Here is a 27,798-nt window from a genome sequence, read left to right on the forward strand (position 1 = left end):
TTAAATTGGATTGTTTGGTATTTTGATGTCTAGTTTCTTGAATTCTTTATATATTTTGGAGATCAGCCCCCTGTCAGATGTGGGGTTGGTGAGGATCATTTCCCACTCTGTAGACTGTTGTTTTGTCCTGTGTGGGTTGGGAGGGGGAGGCTGGAGGGGTAGAAGGAGGGAAGAGGGAAATCTTTGGTATGTAAAATGAATTAAATTTTTTTTCTTAATCAAAAAAGAAAGAAAGAAAGAAAGAAAGAAAGAAAGAAAGAAAGAAAGAAAGAAAGAAAGAAAGAAAGAAAGAAAGAAAGAAAGAAAAGAAACAGAAATAGAGAAAGGTAAAAATCCAGAGGCAAAAGATAGACAGGACAATTTAAGAAAAGTAGGCAAGAAACAAGCCGAGCCTTGTTTATCACCCATGTGCACATAATGCTTAACCCATCAATTAATGGGTGCAAACAGACAAATGTTGATATTCTCTCATTTCACATTCAGAACTTACTTAACAGTAGCTAGAGAGGGGTCAGGGTAGAAGTATTTACACTATAGAATTTGTAGCAAAGCAAAAAATAATTAATATTCAAAATACCTAGCAAGAATATCATTTTGTGCAACTAATTAAAGAATAGCTGCTTAATTTTGCTAATTTTTGAGCTGACATTTTCATTCTTCACTAAACATTGTTTTCCATGTTACCAACGTGAAGTCTATGGCTACTTTATGTTTTCATTTTTAAATTTTTTTTGCACCGATGTATTGCATAAAATACCTATTTTATATATTTCTTACTAATAAAATCTGGTTATTTCAATTTTCTGTTGTATGCTTGATTTTTTCTAGCTACAAACTGTAAACAATTTTTTAATAAAATACCTGTTTAAAATTTATCCATTTTCTACAGAATGCTTCCATTCCTTCTAATTCCATGTATTTTTTATGTAAAATATGTGTGTGTGTGTGTGTGTGTGTGTGTGTGTGTGTGTGTGTGTGTGTGCATGCACATTTTAGAGAATTGGGTTTATACACATGGACTTTTAGCCATATTTATTGCAAATAATTTCAATTTGTGATTTAAATAAATTTATATTTTCTTATTTGAGTGGCTCATGTTAAAATTGAGCATTTGAATTTCTCACTGTCTTTCATAGAAATAATAAAAGGACAAAATGTAAATATAACAACTTTCAACTATTCTGAAAAATAATTAATACATCTAATCATAATGAAAAAAAGAAATAAAAATCACATGATATAAATTAAATAAATAAAGCACCAGTCTCCAAAATTTCTATTTGTATTTCACTTAAATTATTGTTTTCCAGCTAACAAGTTGAACACATTAATCTCTCAGTTTATAAAAAAATCATATACTTCTGCATGGTAATCCTATGTATTATTTATAAATCTTATTTCTAGTTTTGTATTTTGTATTATAACAAATGGAATGTAATTTTATTTTTTATTTACTTGAATTAGAGTATATTTTTTCTTTTTTCCATCCTATCCCAAAACCAAAGTAAATGCATAGAACGGCATTGTTTGTTTTTCCTAGAGGGAAGAACATTTTTGTGGTAAACAAAGCAGATCTCTCAAAAATGCCCAAATATTAGTAAGTTCCTTAATGTGAACTAATCAAATATCAGAATATTTACTTCAATAAATTGTGTGAAAATTTTCACAAAATATACTGTTATGTGATATGCAGAGTATTTGCTAAATTATTATGCATTTATGCATAATACTGTGAAAGAATGTCATAAAAGTACTTTCAATGATTTTGCAGTTCCTTAGACACACATCAGTTTTCTATCTTTGGAGATGATACAGATTTGGTGTATTTCAAAGACTTAATACATACATGTATACATTAATGCTTTATCAATAGTGTTATTGCAATTCATTTTAAAATCATATATGTTGACTGTGTTATAGATAATGCAGATTAAGGAGATGATATTGAAAAGTCTTTGTTTATGCACATAGAGAAACATAATACCTTTTTATAATGATAGTTTTTTTTTCTTTCACGGCAGAATATTTTTTGCTAGGCTACCCTAAAACATATTGCATAGTCCAGGCTGAACTCTGATTCACAATAATGCTTCTGCCTCAGCTTCCAGATTTCCAGTTTGTGTCACCAAGCCAAGCTTAGCCTTTGATTTCTATTAGTGGGGTATGGGAAAGTGAGTCTTAATAAGTGAAGAGGAAAAAAGAAAATTTAAATATCCGATATAGAAGAATATAATCAGAGGATGGCGGAAAAGCAGTGGCTTGGTGAGTACTTTGGGGATATCTCTGAGTATAGTAAACCTAACATCTAGTCAATAATTAAGAACGCCTTTTAAGTCAACTAGAGCGAGAATATTTTAAGAGCAGTGAGAGCTAGACAGGCCAGAGTACAGAACAGACTGAATGTGCCTGAGTTCCAACAAGGGTCAATGAAACTAATGAATAGGGAGTAAGAATAATGGTGTAGCACAGGGCTAGTCTTTCAAACGCTAATAGGCTATCATTGATAAGTCCATGTTCATTCTAAATTGGGTAGGATGGCCTTGGTGACTTGTCAGTAGTATCCTCTAACATTTTTTGTAAAGACCATGCATAAATTCAATATCAATTTGTAAGCTAGGAAGAAAAAAAACAAAGAGGCTACTTAGCCATTATGTTCAGAATGCCCTTTCAAGATTAAGTCAGTAGTCCTTAATAGTGTACTAGAATATTTAGTGGAAAGAAAGAAATGAAGGGAAATTAACAAGATTTTCAGTTATACAATTTGAGTGATGTTCATTCAATCCCTCTTCTTTATTTTTTTAAATGTACATATTGAAAAGAGTACTTTACTGCTGTTTTTGTGTGTAAATCTGAAGATGCTTATATGACATGAAAATGATATTTAAACATTTCTAGTTCATAAAAACAATTCTTGACAAAACATGGAAATTTGGAAGTCATTGACAATACAGATTAATGTTCTGTAATTCCATAGGAATAAAAGAAACTGCTAACAGTGGTGGTCATTCCTATCAACCCATTTCCATTCCCTTATTTTGTTTTTCATATTCATAAATAGCTAATGTATCTTTCACTCACAGATGCTCATCTCAGTTCAACTAAATGCCTAATTGTTAATTATTACTAAAGTTAACAAAATTGCTAGGAGACAGCTACAAAATAAGTTCAGTAAAAAGGCATTTGCTGAATCTCTGATCTGTAATAAACATTACATGCTTACTGGTGTACTAATAAAGGTCTTGTTGTTCTGAAATAATTTAATTTTCTTTCCCCAGAAAGAGTTTAATAAACATTTGGATTAAATTGGTAGATTCAAATATTCATCGTAATCAAGGAGGCAATAGAAAATGTAATTCTAACTCTTTGGAGTAAAAGTGAGCAGTGATCAATGTTCCAGAAGACAGGCGAACATATATGGAGTAGGTAATAGATCCTTGGTGCTCAATAAACAAGTCCCATAAGGCTGGAAGTCATTATTAGTCTGAAGGTAGGCTTTACATCACATTGGTGATGTTTAATTCTTCTCTTATATTATTCCAGATAGAGAGATGAAACAATAGGAGGTGAAACTATTGCTTTTCCTTTCCTTTGGTAAGGTAACAATATTTAAAAATGATCCTAATGCAAGTTCCTAGGTTTTAATTGATTGTATCAGTATTGTATGAACATTTATACACAATTGGCCTAATAACAGGAAAAATATCACATACCTCAAGTGACATAAAAAAAACTGATAGATTATCATTCATGACATTGCCTATTTTGTTTTTCTGCTTATAAATATTTATTCCTTCTTATTTTGTATCTATTATGCTGAAACCTTAGATGGTATTTAAATCTATTACCCATGTAAGAATAGATCGTAATTGTCAAAATAATTTTTATGTCACTATAAATATCATAAAACTTGGAATTCTAATAGGTCAGTATATACTATGCCATCAAATACTTATAGATTTAGTACATGTATAATTGTTAATGAAAATATATTATTCTCTCATAAAATAAATCCTAACCACAGTTTCCCCTCTCCCCTTCTCCCAGCTCCCACCAGCTTCCCTCTCCCAGATCCACTTCCTGTATGTTTCCTCTGTAGTAAAGAGCCAGTCTCCAAGATAAGACAGCCACACAGGAAAAAACAAGATACAATAAAACAAGTCAAAAGCCTTCCTATTGAGGCTGGACAAGACAACCCAATAAGAGGCAAGGAGCCCCAGTAACAGGCAAAGGAGTCCAAGAAACACCCAATTCCAATTCTAGGAATCCTACAAAAGCACCAAGTTTTAACAACCACAACATACACATAGAGGACCTAGTGCGGACCATGCAGGCCCAGTGCTTGCTGCTTCAGATGAAATGGTTCCCAATGACATTCTGCTATACTCACAGATTGGTGCCTTGTTTGTTTTTATATATTAATAAAATAAGAAATATGCAGCTTGAGGAGATGGCTTAGTGGGCTAATTACCTGCCTTGTGAGTATATGTAACTGTGTTAAAATCCATACAGATAATGTAAAACTGGGTACAGTAGCACTTATCTATAATCCCAGGCTTCCTACAGTGACATTGAGATAGATAAAGAAGAATTTCCAAGTTTCCAGGCAGCCAGTCTGCCATGCACAATGGTCCTCCATGCTACATGTGCCCCTTATATATGGACACAGACATCACTTGAATATCATACACATAAAAACTTCATAAATAGAAATTTTTTTCCAGTGTCATTAAATCTTGAAGGACAAAGACTTCTACTTTAATTGTTTTCATGAAAAAATGAAGACACACTTATTTATATAATGAAATTTATTGATGCAACAAATAATAGTTCCTCCTAATTTATTAGTTTAAATTATTTTATAGGATAGTTTAGCAATTCTGAAAAACATGTATCACCCCCATGCATTTATATGAAGGGTCTATCTACAAGTGTACATACATGTGCATAAACATGTGCATATGTGTGTGTATATGTGTGTGTTTGGGTGTGTATGTGTTTCTGTGTGCATGCTCCTTTCTAGTCATAGAGATAAGATTTCATTGTCAAGAAAGAATGATAAGCATTTCATTGTCAAACAGAAATCTTAGGCAAAGAACAGAATTAAATCATTATTTTTGCCAAAGTAAGTATTTTAGATAGTTTCACATAGAAAAATCTGTAGAACATATCAATGTTCCTGTGTTCATATTTGTGTCAAATCCTATAATTGAACAATTATAAAATATGAGATCATTTATAATTGGAATACATTTACAAATCAACCTGAGGTTGAATACATTCAAATTTTCAAAATACAGCTATGAACATAAATTTATACTCATTTTGGCAGTTAGTGCAAATATTGATGTTAATTCCAAGGAACTGCTGATATATAAATTATATGATTTAGTTTGATATTGGCATGAAGAAACTTGCTCATATGAAATATTGGTACAATAACAATTTTCACTGTAGGCTTCCCTAAATTTGAATGATTAGCAGTTTTGTGTGAGATCTCTCTCGGGATATTAAGTATTATAGCAAATGATAACTAGCAAAAATACACAGTATAGAAATATCAGTATAATTAATTCTGTACCCTATATAAACTTCAACAAGAACCAGCTTTTCCTTTGCTTGATTCATGTAGTCTACATCCAAACAGTCCATTTTGAAGGGATATTTTCAAACATCTAGAGCATGACACTTTTTATTTTTAAACACTATTTTTTTTTCATAAAGGGCTATACACTGACCAGAACTATTTACCTTTCTTTTATTTTTTGTAACAGACAGATTATTTTCAAAGTTAACTTTAATTTTGAAGCAACATCTAACAAGGTTTGTTTAACTTTGCCCTATTGACTCAGAGTTTATTATGTATTTGATTTATTAAAACCAATATCTAAACAACTTCTATAAACGGTGCTTGGTAATTGCACTTAATTTTTCTTTATGATACTATAAAATTTTACTTTTCCACATTACGTGTGTGTGTGTGTGTGTGTGTGTGTGTGTGTGTGTGTGTGTGTGTGTGTGTGTTGCAGTACTAAAGACTGAGCCAGGGGCTCTATTGTATGTGAAACAGATTTTCTCTACCACTTGAACTCGACTCTCAACCTCTCATTTCTGTAATTTTATGTTGTTCATAGGAGAATAAAATGTAGTACTCCACTGATAACCTGTATTACAGTGAGACATTTAAATAGACTTGATTTTTTTTTTGAGTTTCTGGTTTGTAGATTAGAGTGATTTTTACCTGGTTATGTGGGTCTCCTTTACTGCATGAAGCTGCTGATCCTTATTTGTGAGGCTGAAATCAAATGGGTTTCATTTGCACCAGCATTACCATGACATTTCCTCCAAGTTTCTCATGTCATAATGGATGATGAAAAAGGCCAAGGGTCCTTCTAGTGTTTAAATTGCAGATCTGATAACTTGGGCAAATTCTCTCAATATACCTTTAGTATCTTTTATCTAGTACAGATGATGTATAAAATAACTCTGCTATCGACCTATCAGAAATGTCTATGCAAAACACTAGGATAGTGGCAAGCACAAATAAGATGGTTTAAGTATGGGTTTCCATGTAAGTTATTATTGCTATGATGTATTGGGAAGTTGCTTCCTCCATGAATCTAGACTTTAATATGCATAGTCTTATTATCATCCAATTGATCATTATTAAACTCAACTTTGGTTAAAGCAACCAAAATATAATTGAAGAACTTAGAATTTAGAAGAAAAATTTAAAATTATGTTCTGAAGTAGTGATTACCATAATAGACCACTACACAAAGAGAGAAAATGAAGAAACAGTAAAAACAGGAAGAGAAAGCTAGAAATTATTAGAATTTATTTAATACCGTGAAAATCAAAAGAAATGCTGGAACTCATTATACTTCTCATCTCATGTAAGAATAGAGTTTGGATGGTTATGATTGATATTTAAATCTTAAATTCAAGACAGACCTAGCATCCAACATAGAATGGAAATTTCAAAACTGGAGCATGCACAGAAAATTGATATAAGTTATTTTTACTCAGTGAAACTAATTAAACTTCACCTTAAATAATGAATAGTTAGATATTTGAGATTCAAAATTATATAGCGATTCTGATTAAAATTATTTTAGGTGACTCATGTCAAGACATAGTGTGTACAATAACACACTCACATATATACATAAACACACACATTTATTATTAATTATTATTAATAATAAATGTGTCAGTTTAACAGTAAGAAGATGAAGAATAATGTTCTGTGCTAGGAATTTACTGTGACAGTATATTTTTATCTTCAGATTTAAATATTTCACTGTTTTGTTTATTTTTAGTTAAAATCTTTACATTTTAAATTTAATATCAAAAGATTAAATTTTAATGCTGTTAAGATTAGATACTTGTTTTAAAGAGAAAGTGTGAATGTCCTCTACAAATAAGAACTTTTAGGCTTCTGGTGTCTCAGGTAGGTTTATAACAAAGATTGCCTTCATTCTCCAGGCAATTCCATGATTTTAACAGTGCTTAACAGAAACAGAAGTTCTGCAAGCTCTCAGCACATGTTTTTGCCACTAGAGACTTAAATTCCTCACACAAATTCCAAATTTCATTTCTAGAATGTTTGCTAGTGATTTCATTGCATTACCACTGAATTTGAAAATAACTGCAACTATATTATCATAAGAAATAAAAAGTGATGATAATGTAAATTTGTTAAAACTTAAGTGTTAAAATGTCTGCTAAAATAACACCTACTTTAAAATGATTTCATGAAAATGACTATCAACCAAAATATTTATAGACGCAAGCATGCATGTATGTATTTGTTTATTTTTGAAAGCATGGTATCATGCATCTTAGGCTAGTCTCAAACTCACTACATACCAACAGATCACCTTGAACTTTCATTTCCTATCATTCCACCTCCTGAGTGCTGGAATCACAGTCACAGAAAGCAACATTAAGCTGATGTCCTTTTAAGAATTAAAGTCTCTCTTTTTCTAAGAAAGCAAGTACTCTAACAATTGAGTCCCAGTCCCAGTCATATAAACAATTTTTTTTTAATGCAGTGGTGACACACATTTATTTTCAAATGTACGGTCTTCCACAGGAGAGTGGCTGATTCACCAGGTACCAAAGAGTGAACATTTGTCAATAGCTCCATGGCTTGGGTAGCACAAACTGATTTTGAAAGACTAAAATAATGTAGGACACAAAATCGAATAGATAGAGAAGGCAAGTGGATCTGGAGGTGTTGGGTGGGATTGAATGTGATCAAAACGTGTACGAAATTCTTAAGAACTAAAAAAAAAAGAAACAACAATAATAAATGTGCTGCTGACACTGTAAATTTGCTACAGCAGTTCTCTACTTCTATGTCTTGATTTTATAGTATGCGTCCCTACATAATACAGAACAATGTGCTCCAGAAACCACTTTCCTCTTAGAATTTCCAACAAATATTCCATTTTCCTGTTTTCATTTCTTTTATATCCCAATGGAACATATGTCAGTTTCAATCAAACTTTAAAAATTCACAAAACGTGTTTACTTTCTGACTTAGTAAAACAAGGTAGGATAAATTGCACTTCAAGTAATAATTAGTAATGAATTAAAAATCTCTACCTGGGCAGTGGTGGTATATGCCTTTAATCTTAGCTCTTGGGGGGCAGAGGCAGGAAGATCTCTGTGAGTTTGAGGCCAACCTGGTCTATAGAGAGAGTACCAGGACAGCCAGGGCTACACAAAGATATCCTATCTGAAAAAAAATCTTATTGTACTTTATTGTATTTCACAATTTCAAACTCTGATATAACTGTCTAGTAGAGTTTATGTCAAAATTGTCCAGTTTTGAGATTCAGATAGAATTAGTAAAAAACTATTTTAGCAATATATGGACTTTTCTACATGAATATTTTATCAATGGTATTGTGGGATGGTTTACAAAGTATAGTATGTATAATATATAATACATATGCATGTGTTTAATATAAAGTTCTTGCCCAGAAAAGATTTGTATTTGTTCATAAGCACCAGTATTTACATACATGCATTCAAATTGAGCAGCATATTTCATGAAATGTAGGTCTGCACAATTTCCCCTACCATGGGAAGAAATAGCAGGATTTGTTTAGTTGAGAAATTCCAAAAATATAAAGAATATTTTACTAAACCCTGCATTGTCTTAGAATAGTATTTATATGTGTGAAATAAGAAAATCTGTTTCCTAACACCTCATACAGTTACCTGAGCTTAGAATGTTGTTTAACAAATGTATCTGCATTAAATAACTCCACATAGATGACAGGCAATCGCAATGCATGCAGAGAAGGAAATCCAGATAATCAAGGCTGGGCCTGTGAGCTCAGCTCACACTATAGTATCAAGTCTCCCTAACACCTCAGAAATTTGTGATATTGATTCTGTTTCACTGACTGAATAATAGTAGAACAAAACCCTTGTTCTTTCAAGTTCCCACAGACAACAACTCCAGATTGAATATAGACATTTCATACTTGAACACTGATGCTCATTTCACTGAACTTTTCATGTTATGGATGAACCTTTGTATTTAAGCACATCTTCCTGTATGTGTGTGCACATGAGTGTGCGTGTGTGGTTATACATGGTTAAGTCATTTTCTGAAACTTTGATAAACACCTATAACAATCAATACTTTATGGGCTATCATTGATAGAAAACTTTGAAAGAGGGAGAGCTGTAAAGTCCTTGATATCTTGAGGTTTAAAATACTTGAAGAGACAAGATGTGTGGTGCTATTCCCACTTGGGAATAGCTTGTTGCTTACTTAGTCAAACATAAAAAATTCTGATATATTGTTTGTATCAAGTTGCAAATAAAATGCAATTATCTGTAGATATCTTTTAGGTCCTTTTGAGTCATAACATCTGTTATTTTCCTTAATTCTCTATTTAGGTTTTATATGGATGACCTGTCCATGGGTGAGAGTCAGGTGGTGCAGTCTCCCACTATTAATGTGTGGGGTTTGATGTGTGATTTAACATTTAGTAAACTTTCTTTTACAATGCCCTTGCATTTGGGGCATAGATGAGATGGCCATTTGGGTAGATTGTTTCCTTTAATAAGTGTAAAATGTCCTCCTGCATCTCTTCTGATTAATTTTGGTTTGAAGTCTCTTTTGATAGATAGTAGGATAGGCATACCAGCTTGTTTGTTAGGTTAATTTGATTAGAATTTTTTTTTCTAATTTGCTCTGAGGTAATGTTTATCTTTGATGTTGAGATGTGTCTCTTATATGGAGCAGAAGGATGGATCTTGTTTTTGCATCCATTTTGTTATCCTATGTCTTTTTACTGGTGAATAAAGTTCATTGATATTGAGAGGTATATTCTACAGGACATTTCACTCCCAAAGAAAATAATATACTTATTTCTCAGCACCCCAGGGAACCTTCTCAAACAGTGACCACATACTTAGTCTCAAAGCATGTCTCAACAGATACAAGAAAATTGAAATAACCCCATGTATCCTATCTGACCATCATGGATTAAAGTTGGATTTCAACAACAACAGGAAGCTTAAAAAACTCATGGAAACTGAACAACTCTCAACAGAATTACCACTGCATTAAAGAAGAAATAAAGAAAGAAGTTAAAGACTTCCTAGAATTCAATATAAATGAATGCCAACATATCCAAATGTAAGGGATACAATGAAAGCAGTGCTATGAGGAACATTCATAACACTAAGGGCCTGCACAAATAAATTAGAGAAATTTCATACCAGTGACTTAGCAGCACACCTGAAAGCTCTAGAACAAAAATAAACAGATAGATACACCAAAGAGGAATAAATGGTAGGAAATAATCAAACTCAGGGCTGAAATCAATGAAATAGAAACAAAGAGAACAAGGCAAAAATCAGTAAAATAAAGAGTTGCTTCTTAGAGAAAAGCAACAAGATTGTTAAATCCTTTGCCAAACTAACTAAAAGGCAAAGAAAGAATATCCAAATTATCAAAATCAGAAATGAAAAAGGGGACATAACAACAGACACCAAGGAAATCCAAAGAATTGTTAGGTCATACTTCAAAAACTGTACTCAAGAAAATTGGAAAATCTAAAATAAATGGACAATTTTCTAGCTAGCTGCCACTTACTGAAGTTAAATAAAGATCAGATAAAAACCCTAAATAGAGTCATGTCTCCCAAGCAAATAGAAGTAGTTACTAAAATCACCCAACTAAAAAAAGGCCAGGGTAAGATATTTCAGCTCAGAATTACAGCAGACCTTAAAGAAGAGCTAATACCAATACTCCTCAAATTATTTCACAAAATAGAAACAGAGGAAAAATTGCCAAATTCATTTTATGTGGCCACAGTCACCCTGATACCAAAACTACCAAAAAAAAAATCAAAATAAGAGAGTTATATACCAACTCCCCTCATGAGCATAGATGCAAAAATACTCAATAAAATGCTCTTAAATTGAATCCAAGAAGACATAAAAAAGATAATCCATCAGGATCAAGTGAGCTTCACCCACAGCCAAACATTAGGCAGAGCTTGATGAACCCTGCAGAAGAGGGAAAGGAAGGGTTGTAGAGACTAGTGGGATCAAGGGCACCCCAAGAAAACACACAGATCCAACTCACTTGGCCTCATAGGGGTTCTCAGAGACCAAACCAACAACCATCGAACCTTGCATGGGACTCATCTAGATCTTCTGCATATATGTTACAGTTGTGTAACTTGGTCTTCTTGTGTGACTCCTAACAGTGGGAGCAGGGGATGTCTTTGACTCTGTTGCCTGCTCTTGGGACCTATTTCTCCTACTAGATTGTCTCATACAGCCTCAATAGAAAAGGAGGTACATAGTCTCACAGGTACCTTGCAGCTTGATATACCATAGCTGGCTGATATTCATGGGAGGCCTGTCTGTAACTGAAGAGAAACAGAGGAAGAGTGGATTTGGGGTGGAGGGCAGGAGAGGTGGTGGCAGAGGGACTTGGAGTAGGGGAGGAAGGGAAACTTTGGCTGGGATGCAAAAACACAACAAAACAAGTAAACAAAATAAAAAAGAAGAAAGAAAGAGACATGTCTATTTAAAAGATTCACATTTCACTCAATAACATTAACAGATGTGGCCATATTGTGTTTAATACCTTTTCACCCATTAACTGTCTCTGGAACTGAAGAATTGTAAGGATCTATTATTGCCAGGGATCTAGCTTCCCTTTGCCTTGTGCCTTCCTGACCGCCTTTCTTCTCCCTGCACTTTGTTTTATCATCCTTTCTACTCACTGTCAGTCTCTTACATCTGTCCATTTCCTTATTCTTTCTTCACTTATGCTCCTGTTCATTCTTATTTCCTCATCCCTTCCTCTGTTCCCTTATCCTTCCTCTCTTACTCCACTTTCAAGCAAAAAAAAGCTAAAAACTCTTATATTTGTTGATTTCATTGACGCTACCCTTTATAATTCCCAAGAGGTTTCCTTTATTTCCTCCTCCTATTTCTTGCTTAGGCCACTTTTAAATGTGCCTGATGTGGCTGATAGAAACAGCTGCCGTGTTCAAAAGAAAACTTTACAAAGAAAAGGACTGCAAAAACTTTATAGCAATCACTTTCTCAGCTCCGGTTAAGCCAAACTGTGTTTTGTGATGCTGATTGTTCCGTAGTAGAAACTGCCATCAACTAACAATACTTTCCATTCTTAGCACATTTGGAAATTATGTAAATTGAAAGGGAAGACAAGAATACTCTAATGTGCTTGGGCATATCTCTGTGTAATGACCACTCTTGTACTATTTATCTCTTCAAACTGTCAGTATCAGAGGCTTCCAATGGAGAGCCCAGATTAAAAAAGGCCAATTAATCATGAATAAGCATGCTCATCTTCTCTGCTGATGATTGTCTAGCTCTTTGCTGTAGCTATATTTGAAATATACATGTCTGGTAAAAGTTAATGTGAGACTTGGAAGGGATAATGAGAATAGAATACATCTTGTTATAATGGCATAAAAGGCTTTAAGTATTGTGGCTTTTAAATTGCATTCAGGATCTGACATACAGAATTATCTGTATTTGGACTTAGAGTTATCAAAATGTCCATGAGAATGGCACAGAAAAAGAAGAGTGCCTTGAAATGTACATACATTCTTGAGGTCCAGAAGTAAATATTTCTTGTGTTAGTGTTGCTGGAGGGCTTCTCTCCAGGTTCCCCAAGCCCCGCAGTCCCACAATCCACTTATAAAATAATCACTCAGACGCTTATATCACTTATAAACTGTATGGCCGTGGCAGGCTTCCTGCTAACTGTTCTTTTATCTTAAATTAACCCATTTTTATAAATCTATACCTTGCCACGTGGCTGGAGGCTTCCCGGCGTCTTTACAGGTTGCCTCTCCTGGCGGTGGCTGCAGTGTCTCTCCCTCCTTCTTCCTGTTTCCCCAATTCTCCTCTCTCTTTGTCCCGCCTATACTTCCTGTCTGGTCACTGGCCATCAGTGTTTTATTTACATAGAGTAATATCCACAGCAGTTAGAATCAAATTGTATCCATTATAAATAAGGAAAACAATATTGATACAGCAATCTTGCCAAATATATGTCACTAAAGAGACATATATATATGTATGTATGTATATATATATATATATATATGTATGTATGTATGTATATGTATGTATATATACACACATAATGAGCTCTATTGTGACTGGGTGCACACACAGGAGCTATGCTATAACACATCCTTAATAATTTCTTCTTTTTGAATTATGTATAGTTATCCCACAACGTCTTGCTGCTCTTTCAATCATGTGGACACTTATCAGTGACATATAAGGGTGGTATAGTAAAGAGAATAAAAGCTCCAGGAATCTTTATAAGCATACAAATAAACTTTGCAATTGTCCAAATCTGAGACTTTAGTAGGCAAACCCACACTGTAGGAATCTGCATTTAAAGTGATGACTTAGCTGATTTATTTTATGTTATATTCATGATTTAATTGTATGTATATACATATATATAAATGTTTTTGCATATATGCAGACATGTGCAATCATATGTAAATGATAAAGCCCATAAAGGGATGTGTGATGTCATCCTCTATTGCTCTCTGCCTTTTTCTCTTGACTTAGAGTTTCTCACTGAACCTTAACTTTGCTGATTTTCAGCTAGACTGGAGGCCAGAAAGTCCTAGGAATAATCTTTTCTGCCAAGACATTCCATAACAGGTGAAATTTGTATTTATTATAATTTCAGCAATATAAGTGGGACATTTTTCAAAATAATTAGAAATATCTAGAATTTGAACTGAAAAGATTTGATTATGAGTAATTCAACTAATAGGTTAACTATTCAGAACTGTTAAGACCTACAGAATCCATGTCTATGGAGTAAAGGAGAATGGGCATAGATGGGCAGAACCTAGTGCTGCAAAGCTTAGATCACTTAGACTCAAACTGCATCATATATGTTTGAATTCCCTTAAGCATAATTAGGCACATACATAGTTAGGATTTCCCTGACTGGCTGAAGCTAATTGTAGTTTCAGCTTAACATCATTTAGAGTTTTAAGGTCTCTCATACATTCTGTGCATTGTATTCATTCCACTAGTCTTTTGCATTCCTAATCCCCTACTACCATGTAGATAATTTCTTGTATAATGTATTATATTATACTATTTTAACTTAATTAAATTGTTTCAGATGGTAGGCATAATTACTACAAATGGATATTTAAAATGTCTTGAGGATTTTGCAATAAAATTTTAATATGGAAAGCATTAGATAACTTTATATTTTAAAGTTCATTTTGGTATAAACAAGAATATAATCACAAGTTGATGGGGTTGAAATACACTTATTTTTGGACATTTTTATGAATTTTATTTTATAAATATAATTTAAATTAGGAGATAATAAAAGACTTGCACAAATCCTAAGGAAATCTTTGCAGACATAAATGCTATAGACATAATGCACTATTCTTCTTCAGTGAAGCTTTCATAAAATGATCAATAATACACTTAATATGCATTTGTTATTACTTACTACAGGCAGGTGCCAGGTCTGACTCATCTTTGCTGTGCCCACTCTTGCTTAGTATTAACACAAATACTTTATACACTGAGCATTAGACTTTTCCAGGTGTCTGTCATGGGTCTGACTTAAATTCACTGGACCTAAATAGAAAGACCTTGATCACATATTAAATAAAGTCATTCCTAATAGTTATGATGTAAGAGTAGAAGATTGTCTAGATCAAGCTGGCTAGAGACATATCTATGAGGGATTTTCTTAGTTGAGATAATTAACAAGGGTAAGACTCAACATTGTCTCAAGTTCCACATACCTTGAGCTGGAGCCTGGACTAATGAAAAGGAGAGAAGGAGTTAATATTTTTAAAGATTTATTTATTATAATATATAGTGTATTTGTATTTGGCAAAATTAAAGAAAATGTTCTATCTATCCTATATTTGTGAGTCTAAAGTTTTGCATCTAATTTATCTTTTATCATAACCAGGGAAAATTATAACTCTCTAGTCTTCAACTACATCAAACACCTCAGAAGGATATACTATTACCTAAATAAACAGGAAGAGTAGTGTAAGCAAATCAAAAATCTTGAATGACAGCGATTGCTGGCTGCCTGGACAGTCTCCCAAAGTTCTTCTACAATGTTGGGGCATCCATTATCAGCCTATAGGTCTTGAGTTTTTTAATCACTTCTCCATGTGTCCTGTAGAATATCTGGCAATCTCCTTTATTACTGTTTTGTTATATGTAATTTTACTATGTTAAAGTTAAACCCTTCCTTTTTGATTAGACAGAAAAGGGGAGGTGCTGAAGGATGTTCTGTATGATGTGAATGAGTTGCTCTGATTGGTTGATAAATAAAACACTGATTGGCCAGTAGCCAGGCAGGAAGTATAGGTGGGATAAACAGACAAGGTGAACTCTGGAAAGTGGAAGGCTGAGTCAGGAGACACCAGCCCGCCATCCAGGGAACAGCATGTAATGACACACAGATAAAGCCACGGAACATGTGGTAACATATAGATTAACAGAAATGGGCTGAATTTAAATGTAAGAGCTAGTCATTGGTAGGCCTGAGCTAATGGCCAAGCAGTTTCAAAGAGAGAGAGAGAGAGAGAGAGAGAGAGAGAGAGAGAGAGAGAGAGAGAGAGAGAGAGAGAGAGAGAGAGAGAGAGATTTATTATGTATACACACACCAGAAGAGGGCACCAGATCCCATTATAGATGGTTGTGAGCCACCATATGGTTGCTGGGAATTGAACTCAGGATCTCTGGAAGAATAACCAGTGCTCTTAACCTCTAAGCCATCTCTCCAGCTCAACAGAGAGGTAATTAATCAAGTACTTATTTGTTGATCTCAGTATGTGATTATGGATATGAAGTGACTTACTCCATCAACTTCTCTAATGGTAGTTTCCCCTGCTATTTGAGACTGGAACTGTGACTCAAAATTAATTCTTTCTTCCATAAATTGTTTTTCTTGGGGCATTTTTTCATACCAAGCAGAAACAAAACTAGGATGGAAATCAGTAGAGAGAACTAGAGACATTTCTGTGGTGAACCCAACCATGTGGTTTTTAAACCATTGCACCTTCTTTGGAGGAATATAAGAGTGCTGTTGCTTTGTTTCATTTTGTTTGTTCATTTCTTGTTAGGAAACCACTGAGTGCTAGAAGTTTCAATGGAATGCTCTAGTGGGAGCTTGGAAGACAGTAATGCTGAGTAAAACATGAACAGGGAAAACATGATGAATGAGGTTTCAGAGGAGGAAAAGTCTCTATCAGGAACTGGGATAGGGATAATTCATTTGATATTTTGACAAAAAGAAAGAAAGAAAGAAAGAAAGAAAGAAAGAAAGAAAGAAAGAAAGAAAGAAAGAAAGAAAGAAAGAAAGAAGGAAGCAAAGAAAAAATGGCTTCAATTTCTATGTCCCCGAATCCAAGTGTATCTGAACTTAAAGATAATAGACTGATTCATTTGGCAGAAGAAACTTCAGGCAGTGCAGCATTCAGGCTGGTTACAAGCAATCTGTAATAATCATTGAAGAGATTAACACTATTATAAAGCAACTTCCGGTACTACACAGGAAAAATAGGAAGTTATCCTGAGGGCAAGACCTCAGCACTTGGTTGAGGTTCCATCTTGTAAGGATTCAAATTCTTTTAAAGTAAGAGAGCCTAAATAATAGAGGTTCCTTGGTAACTTAGGGTTTCTATTTTTGTGAAGAGACACCATGACCACAGCAACTCTTATAAAGGAAAACTAATTAGGGGTGGCTAACAGTTTCAGAGATTTAGTCTACTGTCATCATGGCAGGAGTCATGGAGTCATGCAGGCAGATATGGTGCTGGAGAAGGAGTTGATAGTTTCACATCTTGATCTGCTAGCAACAGAAGGACAGTATCTTGAACATATATGAGACTTCAAAGGCCAGCCCCAGAGTGACACACTTCCTGCTACAAGGTCACACCTACTTCACCAAGGCCATATCCCTTAATATTGTACTTTCCTATGGGTTAAGCATTCAAATACACAAATCTATGGGGGCCATACCTATTCAAACCACCACACCTGCTCTTTAAAAGACATTACCTAGGAAATGTTTCCCCATGCTAAGCACACAGGAGTACATAGAACAGTAAGTTATAATCCAAGCTGGCATGAGAAATTGGCAGTAGTATCAGTAGCCTTTTTGTGCTTATGGTTTTGAAGTGATGAAATGTATAAGATTGTGGGGTCATGCCAAACAGCTAAGGCCAGACATTAAAGAGAAACTTTGGAACCTATGTAAAGAGGCCCTGAAAGGTTTTCCAATGGATGTTCAGGAATATTGGAGATGTCAGGGCCTTGGGATTTTCATCAAGAAGACTTGTGAGTATGGAGTGGAGATGGTCTACAGAGCAATTTATGTGTTATAGAAGTGGAGTGGGGCCATCTAAGCTCTTTGGAGCCCATCCAACTATATTTTCATACCTGGATGCTGGACATGGAACTGTGTAATTTGCTTTTCATCCTGATGAACTTTGGTGTAGACAAACTTCTAAACAGTCTTATTAAGTAAGAAACACAGAGCCAAATACAGAGGTTCAAGCCGTCGAGATCAGAACAATAGCTGCCAACTAACCTTAGGTCACCATGTCACCATAGATTCCCAAGAGAAGCTCTTCCTGTCTAACCTGAGCCTTTATTGCCTTGCAATTCTGCCTTCTCATTGGCTCTTAGCCCAGCCATCTCACTTCCTTATCACTGCCTGTCTATACAGACCTCCAGGTGTCTATGGTTGGTACTGGAATTAAAGGCCTGTGTCAACACCCTTGGCTGTGTCCTTGAACACACAGAGACTCTGTCTGCCATGTGATTGGATTAAGGGTGTGTGCTACCACCACCTGACTTTTGTTTATGGATGGTGATCTATGTCCTCTGATCTCCAGGTAAACTTTATTTATTAACATACAAATAAAATATCAGCACATTTCAGCACAAATAAAATATGACCACAAGGTTTTTAAAAATAGTGACAATTTTTATGTTTTCTCAACACATCTAGAAACAACTCTGAATTCAAGTCTGATGGCTTACAAAATATGTAGAAGAGCTTTCCATGCCTAGAATAAGGCCCTTGGCCAGTGGCTTAAGAAATAACCTAAAATGTGGAATTACATCCTAGAGAGGGATATGTGTAATTGTTAAGAAGACAGAATATGGAAGCCAAAGAATGTCCCTCAGTATTTCATGTGGAATTCTGGGAATATCTTTGCTTCACAAAGGGGCTGTAGGTACCACACAATCAACTATTAATAGAAATTTAGTGGCTCAATATTGCTATATGAAAAATTGAATAAGGTTAGATTCTTCCCATTCCCATTTTATCCACATATATCTGATTTCTTCTAGAACTGGTAGTAGAGAATGTTTGGTTTCAGATTTTGACTAAAGAACAGGATAACCAGAAATAGGAGGTGAGGGGCAGAGGAAAGGGCTGAGACTGTCATGATCATTCCTTGAGCAAAGCAAAGAAGGAGGAACCAAAGCAAGAGCCAAAGATGCCTGCCTGACTATGTTTATAGAAACAAAACCACAGATGGCATCAGTAAATGACACCAAATACACTGAAGATAGGATAGTCAAACTTTATGAGTTATGAGTCCATGTAACTATAATACATCCTAAAGCCATTTTATGCCCCTCTTCATTTGAATATGTCTTTAGTAATCTCCCTCATATAAGTATATCCTTCTTTCAAGTAAATTTGGGCAAATAATTTGGACAGAAAGACTGTGTATGCATGTATAAGTATGCATGTATTTATCTGTCTCTCTAAATACATACATATATATGTGGATATATATATATATATATATATATATATATATCATAACACTATTCTAAAACACCAAATTATTAAATTGACTTAAACATTAGTACACCCCTCCAAGTTAACTCTTATTTCTTTTCTTCTTATCACCATGATAGGATAAGGTGTAGAAGATACTTGTGTGTACAATATATTATTTATAGTACAAAAATTGTGTTTATTTGAAAGTGGCGACATATTTTTCATAACTATAATTCTGTAGTAACTAGATATCATGTATGGAGATGTATCTCCATGAGTATTCTGAAGTATAGACGTTTTTAGTCTGTTGCTGCTAGACTGAACACTCAGTTCATTCTTGGTTCTGTCACTTCATTGATTTGACATTGATCAGACTTGATTCAGTCTAGATAGATGATATCAGCTCTAATATTGAGGAAGTAGACAATGCAAAGTAATTATTCACAAAGCTCTTTTGTAAGCCTCCAATATAATCAACTCTGGACAAATTAGCCCATAAGCATAATATCTCCCATTTTAATTTGATTTCTGAGCTCCTGAATTAGGAAGGCCATCAGTTAAGATCCGGTGTTATTTTATCCAATATAATTAGAGGGTCAGCAATTTGATCTTGCCTTCATGACAAAACTGTTATCTAAGGCATCTCCTTTCCCATTTAGGAAAAATAAAAAGCCTATGCTTACATGCATTTCTTGTCTAATTAAGTAGAGTTGGTCCTGGTTTCACGGGATGAAATGAGGCTGTGGAAATGTCAGACTGCAGCACTGTGTGACTATGAAGAATATCCCAAATAGGAGGGATCATCTCCATGGCATCCGTGGCTTCCCTGCTCACACATGGCTGTGGCCTTTCTGGTTCTGTCTGGAAGCTGCCAGGCTTTTTTTTTTTTTTTTAATTCCAGCTTCTGCCTGCCTTCCCTTCTTGCCTGTTTACACTCTGAGTTCTCCAGCTAGCTGGAGTGTGTCTTGTCATTTCACAATTTCCCCTTTTCTCAGTTGTCAGTTGGGAGTTTTCCAAGGGGATTTCAGTAGGAAACCCAAAGAAAATAAAGCACTAAAGCAAAACCTTGTTAAGCCTCTTAAAAGACATAATTTTGTACAGTGCAGAATTCTCAAGATAGTTCTATCAATTTCTGATTCTATGGCATAATTCTCTTAGGATTTAAACCATTTATTTCAATTATAATCTTGATTTTACCTGTCTTAATGACAGGGCTACATTTCCACAGAGGTAAAATCAAGTCACCTTATATATTTTAACAGACAAGTGATTTTTTTTAAAGTTAGGGTCTCATTGAATAGCTCTCCCTTCATGGCTGGCCTGGGACTGACAGTGTAGTTTTCTCTCTGGTTTCAAACTCACAACTGCCTGACTTTACCCACAGAGTGACAGATTTAAATGCAGGTATCACCATACCTGGACAAATTTATCATTTCTTGTCAAGAACATGTTCTTAGATTCACTGTTTTTTGGTGTCAGAAAAACACAAATACAGACTCTTTTTTCTTTAGTAAATTTAGCTATGTGTCTAAGCAAGTGGCTTGACATTACTAATTTTGGCTTTTATACATTATGGAGAACACAGAATCTTTTATACAACATTTGTGATGATTTTTTAAAATAAAAATGATGGCTAAGATTCAGTGTTATGTCTAATAAATAAACAAAAGCCCAGAAAAATAATTGTTTTGCCATTTTTTTAGAACTATATACAATGTCTCACAAAGAAATTCTCTTTACTATATTTGTTTTTTTCTTGAATGTACCCAGTGTATATTGCCAATTAATGAGTCAGCTTTTTGGTTTTCTTTTCTTTTTTTTTTTACATAAACAGTTCTGAATAATGGGCCTTTTTATGTGGCCTTCTGGGTTAATATGTTACCCAGAAAGGTCCACAAGTGTTCCCAAATAAGCAGTCCATCTCTTCTCCACACATAGCATTGAAAATCCTACAAATGCCTTTTTTGATCTTTCAGAATATGGTAGAAATGATTAAATAGCTCAGTAACCACTGGGTTTTGAACCCTTGAATCTTTTGAAGATATACTCAATAATTCTTTGATGTGCCTCCAGGAGAAAGATTACAAGCTCATTGGAGCTTCAAACAGTACAGTACAGCAAAACAGATTCTGACTACAGTGGTTTCCACCTCAGCAGCCATTCAGTCTCCAATAGGCATTATGGACCTTTCGATAATGATGCAGACACTAACTTTTGATGATCAAACTATACATAATTATCACTCCAGCTCCAGAAGATAGATTTAAACAGGTTCAGATTAAGTCCCAGAGAAGGTGCTTGATATATTAATGAGTGAGCTTCCTGAGGAGTGACATATTTGGTGATTTGGTCATATAAAGCTATTTGATTCTTATTAGCAGAGGACTCAGAAAGTGTAGGACAGGACTAATGCATATCTGTTATGTCTTGTTCAAATTTTTGACGACATAATCTGCACTGTCATAAAATCATTTTGTTATGCAACAAAATCAAAATAAAACAATATCAAAATTTAAGTAGCTGTGGCAGAGCCGAAAGACATGATTGAATAATTATCAGTTAATAGTTTTCCAAAGAGATCTTTTTAGATGGACCTAAAAATGACTGGTCTTGATGGTAGGGATGAAGGGACTGCTTGAGGAAAACTTTGCATGAAGGAATCATGAGATTTGGGGAATCAAGCTTAAAAATGTCGAGAAACAGCATTTAGGAAATAACCTGAGTACTGATTTCTAATTTAAAGAGAACAGAATATGGCCATAAATATTAAAATGGAAAACAAAATAGAATAATAAGCTATAGTAGTTTGAGTCAGAAATTCCTCACAGGTTACTATTCTACTTCTAGTTGATGGTGTACTTTGTGGGATTATGGAAATATTTAGAGATCAGACCTTGATTAAGAAGCAGGTCAACAGATATGGGTACTTGGGGTTTATAATCTCTTCTCACCTTGAGGGCTGCTTTCTGCTTCATAGTTTACTCTAGTATGAATAGCCTCTTTCACAAGCCCCTGCTGCTATGAAACAGGCCCAGAATTAGGCATTTCCAATAAGATGGTCTAAAAACCTTAGAAACTATGAGCTAAAATAAACCCTTCCTCAGTTGCTTCTGTTGGGAATCCTGCCACAGTAGCAATAGTAACAAAAACATGGCAGCAATAAAACTATATCATATCCCATTCTGCAGTAGTAATTGATTATTTTTGTATTTCTTTTATTGCTTTCACATTCCTTGCCTGAAATTCAAGAATATTATCTCTATTTCTTGGACATTTGACATGTACAAGGGTATTTTACTACAACAAGAACAAAATCAATGAGTCTCTGAGAAGATAATTGCTTATTTACAGTAAGGATAAATCTCTGTCAACAGCTGAAATTGTCCCTTCCATACAACAATTCATATATAAACTCAAACCAAGATTTACACATAATATACTCATTACACTTGCTTGTATTTTGAAACTTAGCATGATACTTTAAGTTCTTTTCCAGATAATACAAACATTTCCATGTTTTTTACATTATAATTTCCATTTTTAAATTAGTCACAGCTAGAGTGACTAGAGTTTCTTTAGTTACTTTAGGTAGACAGTGATTGTTCTGATTTTTTGTTAGCCCTGTATCTCTGGGTAGGTATCTATTGAAAGGTTTAAGGGAGGTTTTATCTTTCTCCTCTATTCATTACAGATAGTTTTGATTGGTAAAAACCTTTGTCCAACTTGAGTTGATGGCATTATTTAGAAGATTGTAGTCAAATGCTGTTGAAGTTGGAATAGTATAACACTTCTGAATCCTTTGGCCCTGAGGGTCATTCAAGGATGATACTGAGATTTCTTACTGATTTAGGATTTGCTATGGAATTAAGTATGATGGCTAATCATGGCTGTCACTTGAAACATCTTAGGAGAACTAACCTCATGTAAAAAAATGTCTTATCAGATATTGACCTATGGGACATTGGTATAGAAGGATATAGTTTAAAGTGGGTAGTGACATTCCTATGTATCTAGGCCTGGATTGTACAAGAAAGATCCTGAACATGAGCCTGGAAATAAGGTGGCAAGTAATGTCTCTAGATTGTTTCTACTTCAGTTCCTACTAGCCACTTCTTGCCTTAGCTCCTTGCCTGGCTTCCCTCCATGGTGGGTTGTAATATATGAACCCACTAAACACTTTCCTCAGTACCTTGCTTTTGGTCATTGTGTTTATCACAGAAACATAAAGCAAAGTAGATCACTAAGGCTTCAGGGACTGCTTTCAGTGTTAAGATCGTACCTTAATTTCTTTAAGTTCTCTGGGAGAACCTAGCCAATAGAATATATTAGAAAGAGGATTTATTTAGATTATATTATACTATATAGGCTTGATAGTCCAACTATAGATGTATACAAGTTGGAGAGACTAAGAACTCAATAGCTTTTCCACTTATGATGTTGAATGCTTCAGTAATTTCAATCTGGAATGGAAAGCCTTAAAACTCTGGAGAGTCACTAGTCTTCAGTCTACATTGCATGATCAAACAAACTTTGTTCCAGTATTAGCAAAGGATAGTAGCAGCAGGGCTAGTTGCAACAGAATAAATGCCCTCACCAGTAAGCAGTGAATGTGGTCAGGCAAATGCAGCCCTCCTTTACCCTGGGACCTCTTTATATCTGGGCTGTCACCACGAAGTACTGCACATTGTGGATGAACATCATCTCTCTCTCAGTTTATCCTTCAGGGAAATACCCTCATAAACCTTCTCAGAGGCATTTCTGGTAGCTGATTACAGATCTGTTCACAGAGAAGACCAAGAATAATCATAAAAAAAAAATGCTTAGTTTCCTTCCAGGGACCTGGAACATCTTACAAACAGCTGATGAAAAGGACCCTGTCTCATAAAACAGCCTTTTTCATTAGTTCTTTGATATCATTGGTAGCAAGGCACTCTTTACAAAATAACCATCTTATTTTAATGTTTAGCATCTCCAAATGGATAAACATTCAGTCTGAGATAAATGTAGGAGAGGCTGGAGCCCTGTATTGGGCATTTTCAGAGTGCTCCAATTAAGCTAGAAACAAGCCAGGCTAAGAACAGACATTCATAACTAAGAATAAGTCTCCCTGTATTAATTTGAGAGCTGGGTGGAAGGCCACCAAAAGAGTTAAAAACAAAACAAAATAAAATACTCCTCAATCAGTTTTTGTCTCTGTTTAAATGTGAACTTAATCAGTAAGTGTGGTGATATGTTGTGTACCATAATAAAGCTTATCTGAGGATCAGAGGACAGAGCTAGCCACTAGATTAAACATAGAGGCCAGGCAGTGATGGCACACACCCTTAACCCTACAACTCTGGAGGCAGAGATTCCTCTGGGTCTCTGTAAGTTCAAGGCCACACTGGAAACAGAGCCAGGCAGTGGTGGCACACAACTTTAATCCCAGTACTGGAAAGCACACATGCCTTTAATCCCAGAAAGTGATGGCAGGGCAGAGAAAGAGATATAAGGCATGAGAAACATGAACAAAAGCATTTCAGTTGAGACTCTTTTGGCTGAGGACTCAGAGACTTTCAGTCGGAGGTTTCCAGGAAACAGGATTGGTTGAGGAATTGCCAAGGTGAGGTTGGCTATGGCTGTTCTGCTTCTCTGATCTTTCAGCTTTGACCCTGATATTTGGCTCTGAGTTTTTTATTAAAAGATCATCTAAGATTCTAACAACAAGTAAGCAGAGACATTAAAAGACTTAATATTAGGGCAGGTTTGTCATATGTCATCAAAATGAAGGAAAGAAACATGCTGAAAGTGGTCAGTTCCCAGCCATTGCATTTGTCTTATTTCTGGAGAATTGGGGACTTAGATTCTGATTATGGTAGGTTCCCTAGTGGAAGTTACAGAAATATCTTCAATTTGGTAGCAACATTAAAACCTGCATCTTAGATTCTTCACAAATGTATCATACTCACAGTTCTGGATTCTCTGTTGCCTAATTGCAGAAAATATAGATGAGAATTCATCTTTGCATGATGCATTATGAGTGTTCTAGGGCTGCCATCACAAACTCCTAAAAACGGTTTTAAAGCATATGAAATTCACTATTTGTTTATTTGTTTTTTACTGTTGTTTATCTTGCTCTGGAGGCTATAATTAAGAAAACTATGATTGGTTGTTGATTCCCTATGAAAATTGGGAACACAAAACTGTAGACAAATTTCTAAACAGTCTTATTATTATATTATTATAAGAAACACAGAACCAAATACAGAGTTAAAAGCCCAAGAGATCAGAGCACTAGAGAAGAGCCAAGACTACCTTTTGCTTACCACTCACTGCTGTCCTTCCCTTGAGAGAGAGTTTCTCCCTGTGTGACTTGTCTTTTTATTGCTTTCCTGTTCTGCCTTCTCATTGGCTCTTAGCCTAGCCACATGACTTCCCTGTCACTGTCTGTCTATACAGACCTCCAGGTCTCTATGGTTGGTACTGGGATTAAAGATTTGGTTCACCATACTTGGCTGTGTCCTTGACCACACAGAGGCTCTGCCTGCCATATGATTGGATTAAGGGCATGGGCTACCACTGCCTGACTGCTGTCCCTGGCTCTCTAGACCTCTATTCTCCAGGCAAACTTTATTTATTAACATACAAATAAAATCACATTTCAGCACAACTATAATATCACCACTCAAAACTTTGCTTCTTAGCCTTACACAGTCTTTACTAGGTTCTCTTTGTTTATAGATACTAATCTGACTCCATTTTCATATATCATTCTCTGTGTTTCTGTATGTCCATTCTCTGTTAATGGCACATGTCATATAGAAGTAGAGTCTCTACATATTACAACAATGACTGTTTCCAACAATGACTCTGTTTCTTAATAAGGTTGAATTCTAAGTTGACGAAATTTAGGACCTCAAGAAATATTGTGTTGGGGGGTGGTTCAATTCACACATATTACAGAGATAAGGCTATTAATTTTATTTTTAATAATACATTTTATGCCACTTTTCTTTCCCATTTTTTTTAAATCAAAGTGGTTATAGCATGATACAGACATACATATTTATGGATAATAGTGTTTCCATCAGATGTAGTGATTTTAATACCTAGAACACTCTCCCTGTTTCTTTAATTTTTATTCCCTTTTTTTGTCTTTTGCTTCATGAATTATTAATCCATGGTAGAGTATAAACCTAAGTAAATGAATTTATCTGTAAATTCCTTCCACTTATGTCTACCACTTTCTTTCCATCTTAAATAGGAAATTTAAAGGAGAAGGAAAAGTCAATAAGTAGTAAAATATTTAAATCCTCTTCTTTTTCCATCTTAAATATTGCTTGTTTATAATTTTCCAGGAAAAACTTAGTTATGTTTACCTTTGTATACACACTACTGAAATTGTTATCCATTCTTAATTTTTTTTTTTGCTCTTGATATTCGATGGGCCAAACATGTACTAAGTAAGTATTGATTCACTTTTACAATAAATTACCACATGCTTGAAATGTACTTGAGTGTACCTAAGATGTCATGTGAATAGCACTATTCAGTAGGGAAGAACTCAACAGCTTTTGCCATAAATACATGAAAGAACGTTCAGACTCTAAGGGTTTCTATTTCTGTCCCTGTATTATAGATGCAGATGGTACTTCTAAGAAGTGTGAAGTTTACTTTGCTGCAAATACAATTTATAATATTTAATTTACTTGCACCTCACTCACCTCTGCTCCTCTTAAGAAATGCAAAAATAAATTTAATATTAACCAAAATATTATCTAGTCTCAAAGACCAAAGTGTTCCCTTTCTGTTGTTCTATATTCCATGAGATTGAGAACAAGAACAAAAGCAGAGCTCAACTAGCTGTCAGTCCACATGTAATCCAAATAGCATAGAGCTTAAATATGTGCTGCAATAGTTTGTTCATGCATGGATTTTTGCTGTCTATGCTTGAAATATCTAGGGAAATAAGTTCATATTCTTCAGAGAAGTAGTTATATTGATGACCATATCAATTTCCTTAAAAACTTAATTGACTATTAAAATTACTGTATAGGGACTGGAGACATGGCTCATCTGTTAAATCAATTTCTGGACAGGCAAGAAGAATGGAATACAAGTTCTTAGAACCAAATAAATACCAAGTGGGCATAGGGGCAACATTAATACAGGGGATATCTGTATAAGAGCCATTTAAGGAGGTTCCCAAAAATCACTCCCAGGCTTCCATGTGCACATTCATACACAGCATACACATGTATGTGCTCATATGTTCCAACACACAAGTATACACAGATACACATCACAAATACATGAAAAGAAGAAAAAGAAAAAAATACATTTCATACCTTGTTCAGTCTCGATACAGTGGAGAGGGACTTGGTCCTGCCTTAACTTAATATGCCAGACTTTGTTGACTCCTTAACCTTCTCTGGAGAGTGGATGGGGGTGGGGAAGGTAGGGGATGACCT

General features: G+C 34.8%; 1 long non-coding RNA gene across 1 annotated transcript; it reads right to left on the minus strand.

Moving 5' to 3' along the window:
* LOC143272726 (uncharacterized) lies at nt 1-27,798 on the minus strand. The gene is made up of 4 exons (XR_013050335.1): nt 27,676-27,798; nt 25,297-25,394; nt 15,026-15,156; nt 1-150 (listed from the first exon to the last, which is right to left on the minus strand). It is a non-coding gene; the product is annotated as an uncharacterized LOC143272726 (long non-coding RNA).

The sequence above is a fragment of the Peromyscus maniculatus genome, chromosome 4, assembly GCF_049852395.1.
Source record: "Peromyscus maniculatus bairdii isolate BWxNUB_F1_BW_parent chromosome 4, HU_Pman_BW_mat_3.1, whole genome shotgun sequence".
Lineage (NCBI taxonomy): Eukaryota > Metazoa > Chordata > Mammalia > Rodentia > Cricetidae > Peromyscus > Peromyscus maniculatus.